Source organism: Alligator mississippiensis, chromosome 1 (assembly GCF_030867095.1).
Source record: "Alligator mississippiensis isolate rAllMis1 chromosome 1, rAllMis1, whole genome shotgun sequence".
NCBI classification, from domain to species: domain Eukaryota; kingdom Metazoa; phylum Chordata; order Crocodylia; family Alligatoridae; genus Alligator; species Alligator mississippiensis.
Window position 1 is genome coordinate 215,697,579 of NC_081824.1, and position 8,270 is coordinate 215,705,848.

Genomic DNA, 8,270 nt, shown 5'->3' on the forward strand with positions numbered 1-8,270 from the left:
AACTTTCTTGCACCCACTTAGACTAATGGAGAGGAATTTACAGACTTTGACCAAATCTCTGCTGAAGTCAATGACTTTAACTTCAATGGTGCAGGATCAGGCATAGCATGGTATGCCAGAGTGCAGTGGGGTGCAGGAGGAAGTATTTTAATGTCTGAAAGACCAATTTAAAATTCCTCAGTGGAAAGTGCAACATACTACCAATGCAAAGAATCTTTAGTGTAATATGTAGCCCACTAGACCCTTCTCTGTCTTGCTCATATGCATAGCTGCAAGTGATTCAGAGAAGGAATAATATGCCTTCTTGAGCCAATGTGGTATAAAATATCTTTATATTAGAAAGTGTATATTTTATTGGGTTTGCATCGTATTAGTGTCATATGAGAACTTGATTTCAATATAACAATATGAAAGTGCACATGTAATTCCACTTCTGTATCACATTAATACTAAACTACTGTACATGGTAGTAATATTAAACTAATGTGACAGAGTAATACAAGGGTAAGATGATATAAAATTATTAATATTATAGAAAGTTATTCATGCCATGCAGAGGACTCTAAAGAACAATTTGATTAAACTTACTTGTTCCTTTCTCTGCTCTAGCTAAGATACTTTGATCATAGGTTGAATCTGATGAACAAATTTAGATTGGTTAATTTCCATTCCATAGCCTCTTGTTAGCTCATGAAATGGCTTCAGCTGAATTCACTGGTGCCAGGGATAGTACTTCGTACAATGTCCAGTTTTGGGGAAAGAAGTTGAAGTACGGGAAGGGATGTGCAACCAAATATGAAGTGAATTGCAGAATTTTGGTAAACAGGTCCTTTTTCACATGCCTGTTCTCTGTTGTCAAGTTTAAAGGGCATGCATGTAAAACTTTAGTGAACCAGGCCATACATCTTTAATGATGTGAATTGCTCCTTAAACACAACAAGGTAGCAAGTTGCAACTACTAGCAAAAAATGGCCAGGTACAGTGTAGAAAAGTAACCCTTTCACAATAGGTACCAGTTTGACTCAGAAAGCCACAGTGCATTTATTTTAACTCTGCAAAATTCAGGATCCTGATTAGGCAAAATAGGAACTAAGTTATATCAAGACATGCATTTCCCCTTTTTAATCAGATCACTGAAGACTGCCAACAACAATATATTGTATATGGGGAGCCAGCCTTTACGCAAAATTAAATGAAAATTTATAGGGCTGTAGTCTTCAGAATAGTCTTTCTTTTGTGGCTTTTGGGTTAGTATATTATTTGTCAGATTTTTATAAGAACATTATTGCTTTAAGAAAAAAATTTAAACCCTGAGAAATTACTCTCAGTCTAACGAGTTCTTTTCCACTGACTACAGACATCATTAGGGGATGGCTATAGCCTGAGGCTGTGCATGAACTTTTTCTTCTAACTGTACACTTTATGTATAATTTAGCTTTCTTGCCTAAATTATTCAAGCAAATAGTGAGTGAAAATAATGGAGTTCACTGAAACCTTCCAGAGGATTAAAATAAAACAGTTTTTTACGTTGATTTGAATTTTTAAGCTTTTTAATCATGGATTTCAAATGGAATACGCATGTCTTCAGCTCTTCTTAGCCTGTCCCCCGTGTCTTTTTTCAGGAAAAGAAAAGAAAAGAGGAACCAGCTTCAGCAAATATCCCATTAATTCATTAATGTTGCTGATGACTATTAGAGGTAGAAGTTACAGTAGTTGAGCAAAACCTATAGACACAAAAAAATGCATTCAGCAAGTATTGAACTGCACACTGCACTTCTCTTACTTCCTTTAATGTGGCCAATTGGTGTGTTGCATTACATAGTTTATTCCTCAGAAACAAATACTGCTTGGTGACTAAGTTTGAAAATTCTAATAGGATTCACAAACAGTAAAACCCAAGCCCTAAAATGTAATAAAAAAGTATATTCCTTTATCTGACAACATTAAAAAAAAGACAGAAAAAGAATGTTAGGAATAACAATCTTATCTCAAAATTATATTCTTACCTATACAACATTAAGGAGCAGCTGCTCAGCTGATGTGAATTTTATAGCTCCGCTGAAGTCTGTAAAGTCCAGATGAAGATCTGGCCCTTAATATTTACGGCTTACATCAATCTTCTGCATTCTTGTTCATGTGATTATCATGTGCCCACACATGATTATGACTGACGCTGCAATTAATATTGTCTTGGCCATTTTGACTTTGGATACGTTCATGAAGTCATCCTATAATGAAAAATCATTCTGTATAAATTAATAAATCTTACAAATACCTACAACTTAATTCTATAGAGTTCACCAGTTTGGGCAACTTGTGATTTTGCTGAAGTTCTTTTAGAATGAAAGTATGATTATTATTGCTTATAAGCTGGAGGAAGAGCAAATATAATTGTAGCTCCTAGTTACATAAACAGTGAGGAGAAGGAGGAGTCAAGTTTCCACCACAGGTTACAAAGATCAATATAGCAGTTTGGTCTCAGCTGTCTCTGGCTGCCCCAGGAGCAGGGGCTGATAGGAGAGCTCCAGAGCCACTCCTGCCTCCTACAGCTGGGCTCTACATGGTTCTGGGCTCATCTAGGGACAGCAGCAAGGACAGCAACAAGGGCAGCAGCAGCAGGCAGGTCCTTACTCTCTGCCTGGTCCCCCCTCCAGTGTTCCTGCAATCCTTGGGAGCTGGCAAAGGGGAAGTGAACCCATCCACTACTGCCACTGTGTCTAGCCAAGCCTGGCTTCATGCACAGGATGGCTGAAGTGGGGCAGAAGCACCTTCCTGACATTGGGTCAGCTGAAGACAAAGGCATTGGCAGGCAGGGGAGGAGTGGAATGGGAGGGGTGCTGCTGAGCACAGAGGAGAAGGCAGGGGGAAGAGAAGATTCTTACCTGCTTGAGAGACTTAAAGTCCTCCACTGCTGCTCTTGTGGCACAGTCTGCCCACCCTAGTGTGGGAGGAGCAGGGGGAGGAGGCTGGGAGCCCGGGTTGGGTTGGAAGTATGGTGAAATAGTATTCATTTGTGTTATTTCTGGTATTTGCCAGCTGGACTGGTATAAAATGTTATGAAAACAGCCATTTCTAATCAAATCCTGACACACACAAAATTAAAACAGACAAATCAAGGAAAGGTAGAGCTAGAAGGGACTTCCAGAGGTCATCTGATCCACACACCTGCTCAAGGTAAGAACATCCCTGTCTAAACCATCCTAGGCTCATGTTTTTCTAACCTGCACTTAAATAAAATATAGAAGTTCACCAAGCTTTTCCTCTGAAAAGAAATTCACCAAACTTTCACCCAAAGAAGTTCGCCAAGCTTTCCCTCTGAAACAATTTGTTTCAATATGGACAAAGTTGCAAGTCAGTTTTTTTAATGGTGCTGGTATGCTGCTGCTTACCCTTTAGATTAGCATTGTTAAAGAAGGTAAATTAGATATATTCTAGTTAGTTGCCTGTAATTTGAGGGCCAAGTGCCTGTGTATCATTACAATCCATTATACTTTCACACCTGAGCTAGCTGTTCAGGCTATCTTAGTATGATTGCATGCTTCAGAGTCAAGCTGAAATCTGTCTTCAGATCCCAGTTTTACATCTCCTGTGTATTTCATTACATAATCTCTGACACAGTTAAGAGCTAGTATGTAAAGAATTTCAGATGATGGGTAGTAATCACAGGTTTATTTCATTTTTAATTATAACAGTAACAGTGAAGCTTACCTAAACATTTAGATTTTATTACTATTTTTAAAGATAGAACTTTCATTCTCATGAAAGCACATGATGCTTTTCTCACTTATCATATATTAAATTCAGCTTTCAGTTAAAATCTCCTTTAAGTAGCAGGTATTTCTTTCATTTTCAAGGTCAGAATATGCATTTCTTGATTGCTGTCAATCACCTGTGCAAAAATATATGCATCAGGGCAGGCAGCACAAATCAATGGCTTTCAACAAATCAGTGACTTTCAATTTGATCCTGTATCTTTCACCAGCTTGTGCACTTGCAGTTTTGTGGGAGTTCTTTTAGAAGGATGCTCTGGTGCTTACTGTGATTACAATACTTGTGTGCAAGCTGGGGAAAAAAGCATATAGTTGCATGAAATATTATAAAGACAGGGTATATCCTGCCTCTGTTACACATTTGTCATGTCACTGTCCAGTGTCTAGTGTTGCACGAACATCAGAAATTCATTTACTATTGCACAAATTTCATTAATTTTTTTCCTTTCTGCCTAACACACTTTTTATTGTGACCATAAGCAAACTAGGGCACTCATTCCATGTAAGCAGCATTTCACAAGCTTAAGTTTGACTGCTCTCAGCCCTCAGGACTGTAAAATAAATTTGTCTTAAGATGAAGCAAGAAGGAAATAAAGAACTGGGAAAGATAATGTTCAAGGCACTAGCCCGAGTAGCTCTGTTAATTAGCCAGAAAGAGCTAGATTGTGAAATCCTTTGACAGCATGACATTCTTTTCCCACTAAATTAATGTTCACCACAAAGTCCAAGACAACATCAAATGTGAGAATTCCCCTCCAAGTGTACTTCAGCATATCAGATATCCACAGGCAGATACAAAACCTCTTCTCTCTGTCTTAGAAAATTTTAATATTCAGTTGAGCCAAAGTGACTTTTTTCACAGTACCTCCATGTCCTTTCTTTTCTTCTCACTCATTTCTCAATGGGTGTATACTTTTTAACTTGCTTTGTTAATTGCTAGTTTTAAGCTGTTCCAGTGATTCATGGTAATATGTGATTTGGCCTCTTTTATGTGGTATTATGCTCAGTCCCCACCCGTCAGCTCAACTTCCTGGTACCTCAAGTATCCCTGAGTATTGTAGACTATTATGAGGCAGAAAATATCCATGTTTTTTTCATCTGTGTTCCTTGAAAGAATTTTTCAGCCCTGCCATATGAGGCTTCCAGTTTTGCATGAAGTCCTTTTGTCCACAAAAATGTCACTTTGGCCCTCTGTGCAGAGAAATGCAGCTGTGCACCCAAGGCTTCTCCACTCTGCTCACATAGAAGTTACAGGATAATAGTTCTCTTTTACAAACCATTATTTTCCAATTGATTTTTAGAGGCATTTCCAGACATTAGGCAGAACCTTGCATCAGGAAAGGAGAAGGAAGATCATATAGCTCTGCCCAAGTACCATGTGGACATGATGAAATATACTTACTTTTACATCCAGCAAATGGAATTTTTATGTCACTCTCAGCCTCTGTCACTTTTACTCAGGGATGGATTAATGATAGAGCTGATGAGGCCATGGCCCCAACCCCTCAAATGGTATGGAACCCTGGCCTCTCATATTATCACATAGGCCAGACTGTGGCTTTTAACCAGAGGCCTGTGCTAGAGACAATGTAAGGCCATAATAGAGAGCTCTGGGAGTGAAAGTTCCCCCTAGAACACAGTCAGAACAAACTTGAGTATCTTTAGGGATGGTTCCTCTCTGTGGAAGTGTCTACATGTGCAATTAATGTACATGAATAAACTCCAGAGTTTATTGCACTGTTTGAATGTGTGCCTGGGAACAATGAACTCTGAAGCAATAAGCTCTGGAGTTTATTCACATGCAGCATGTTGAGCCAGGTCGGAGCAGCCTCAGCTGGTAGGGGACCTCAGGGGTCAGCCTGCCAGCCCAGGGCAGCTGCTCCCAGCTCAGTGTACTGTGGAGCGGCTGGCTGGAGCATGAGGGTGCATCAGTGCAGGGCTAACCGGCAGGCAGCCCCTGCACTGAAGCACCCTCATGCCCCAGCTAGCCGGAGCAGGGTCTACACATGTGCTGCTGCAGTTTTTTACTCCACAACAAGATGGTACTTGTATTTACAAGTACTATTCTGCTGTGGAGTAAATTAGTTTACTGTGACCTAATAGAGGTGCACAGGTAGAGGCATGACATTTACTATACAGCTAATTAGTCAACTGCCTGGTAAATGTCTCATGTAGATGTGCCCTGTGTGATGCAGGTCTGTGAGAGTGTGTGCGCGCGCGCACGTGCGAGAAAGGAATTGTTAGTTATGGGGAGGGGAGGAAGGGGAAGGTCCATGGACTTGCCTGTTCCCTGAAGTAGCTGTGATTTTTCTCTGGCTACAGAGCAATAATGAGTTAAGTGCAGACAACTCTTTGACCTGTTAACTTCTTATGTTAGGGTCATTAAATATTGATATTTCCCTCAAATACCACGGGGCTTAGAGACTTCTCTACACTCGGGGACCTATGCAACCCATTCTGTCTGTCTTAGCTTTTTATCTGTTCCTTTTACCAATTCACAATGGTCTTCCTTGTTTTCAGCACTCTCCAAAAACTTCCCCACCCCTCTAACCTGGAATCAACTTGCTCCCCTCTCCTTTAGACTTTTCCTCCAGGCTTCATCTCTTCACAGCTCCCTCATTGTTCCACAGCTTTGCCTGGGGTGGGAGGGGAGCAGGCATGGGGAGTGAAAAGTCCTTGTTAGCATGTATTGTTTGATCTATCTCTCCAGTCTAGAATATCCCTCCATTATGCAGTGGAACTGGGTGCTTTTTTTTTTTTTTTTTTCAATGAATAGTGAACTCACTTAAGAATGTAGTGAAACTATTCCTGAAACTATAGATACATTTAGGTCAAATCTCCTGAATACTATTGTCTGGAAGAAAAATGAGGGGAGAGGGCAGCCTAGAATTTAACAAACCCATCTGAAGGGGTGCTGTCCCTTTTTTAACCAGTAGATCAGGGAGATATTGCGAATCCCTTGTCCTGAAGGGTGAGGTGTCAACCGCAGTCTGCAAGCCAGATCCAGCCAACAGAGCTGTGTCATTCAGCCTGTCGAGCTCTTGGAGGGGCCAGGAATTCAGAGACAGGGCAAGTAGGTACAGGGCCTGCTGCTGAGTTCTGGGCTATGGAGCATTTTAGCAGCAGCAGGGGTAGTGGTGGCTTTGTTAACTTCTATGGCTCCCTAATGGTACTCACCCCATCGCTGAAGGTAGGTCCAGATCCAGCCTGTGAGATGCCATGTGATCCAGATCCAGCCTGGTAGGGCCTGGATCTATAGGTAAGGTCCTCTTGTGAGAGATGTATATTCCAATCTCATTTAGGCAGTATAGGGAATTAAACCCAAGTCACCCAAATCTGGGAGGTCACCCACATCAGTGCTCAAAACGCTGATCGATTACATAAAAGGGTGGCAGGGATGTGAAAATCGAGCAATCCTGCATTTCCTTTGCTTGCCTTATAAATGCCTAAAATGAAATGCTTAATTTCAGTTCCAATTAAACATTTCATTCAAAATGAAATGAACTTTTTAAGGGGGATTTTTTTTTTTTTTTTGCTTGGCAAGAAAAATATGAACATATTTCAATATGACTGAATTAAGCAACTTTTTTAACTTTGATTTTTCTGTTCAGCATCGAGTCTCTTAGGGCCTTGTTACAAAGTAATTTTGGACAGGTCTTGGAGCTCTTAACACCTGGATTGTCCACACATTAACACCTGAAACTAGTTTTAAGCACTCATTAGCCAGCTCAAAGTTATGCCACCCCAGTGCAGGATTAACTGTGATCCATGTTAGCAAGCTCATGTTATACAAAGGTGTGGGCTCTCTGGGCCCCACCTTCATGTAAACCCCACCTGCCCCTACCCCCCCAGTCCTGCTGGCTTGGATCAGGCCTGCTGCCCCCTCCCCCATCCTCCCCAGCACCCCAGATCCCTGCTTACTGCCCCACTACCACCCCCTGGTTTACTTGTGGCTGCCTGTACTGTCTGTCTGAGGGGAGCAGGTAAGGAAGGGTTCGTTTGTCTGTTTGGCTTCTAGTGCTGCTGCTCTCTGGGAGGATCAGCAGCTTGGCAGTGGTGCCCAAGCAGCGAGGTTAACCCTTCCCTGCCTGCTCCCCTGGGACAGACAGCGCAGGCAGCCACAAATAAGTGGGGGTGGGTAGGGGGGAGCCCTGGAGTTGGGGCAAACCAGGGAAACTCTAGGGGGTAGGGGGGAAGCCTGGAATAGGAAGAGGGGGGTGGGGATTCTTACCTCTCAGTCCTGCAGGCCCCTGTTGGCCTGATCATGCAACTGCTCCAAACTCAAGCTAGTACTAACACTGATCAACTTTTGTGCTGCTCACTGTAACATATAATAAGGCCATTATTCTCTATAAATTTTGTCCCATTTCAGTCTTCCTTTGATTTTTAACTTCTATATGTCTCTTCCTGAAAAGCATTTTGTGGTACTATATTTGAAGGTTACCAAATAAAAATAAATGATGTTGAAGTGTTTTTGCTTCTGGACAGCTTCCTCAAACA

The 8,270-nt window shown here is 41.5% G+C and overlaps 1 long non-coding RNA gene across 2 annotated transcripts; it reads right to left on the minus strand.

Moving 5' to 3' along the window:
* Positions 1–315: 315 nt before the first annotated feature.
* LOC106738616 (uncharacterized) lies at positions 316–7,264 on the minus strand. 2 transcript variants are annotated; one of them, XR_009457993.1, is made up of 3 exons: positions 6,948–7,264; positions 2,007–2,228; positions 316–1,724 (listed from the first exon to the last, which is right to left on the minus strand). It is a non-coding gene; the product is annotated as an uncharacterized LOC106738616 (long non-coding RNA). The 2 variants fall into 2 exon arrangements; XR_002094575.2 differs by lacking the exon at positions 6,948–7,264 and adding an exon at positions 2,883–3,162.
* Positions 7,265–8,270: the final 1,006 nt, after the last annotated feature.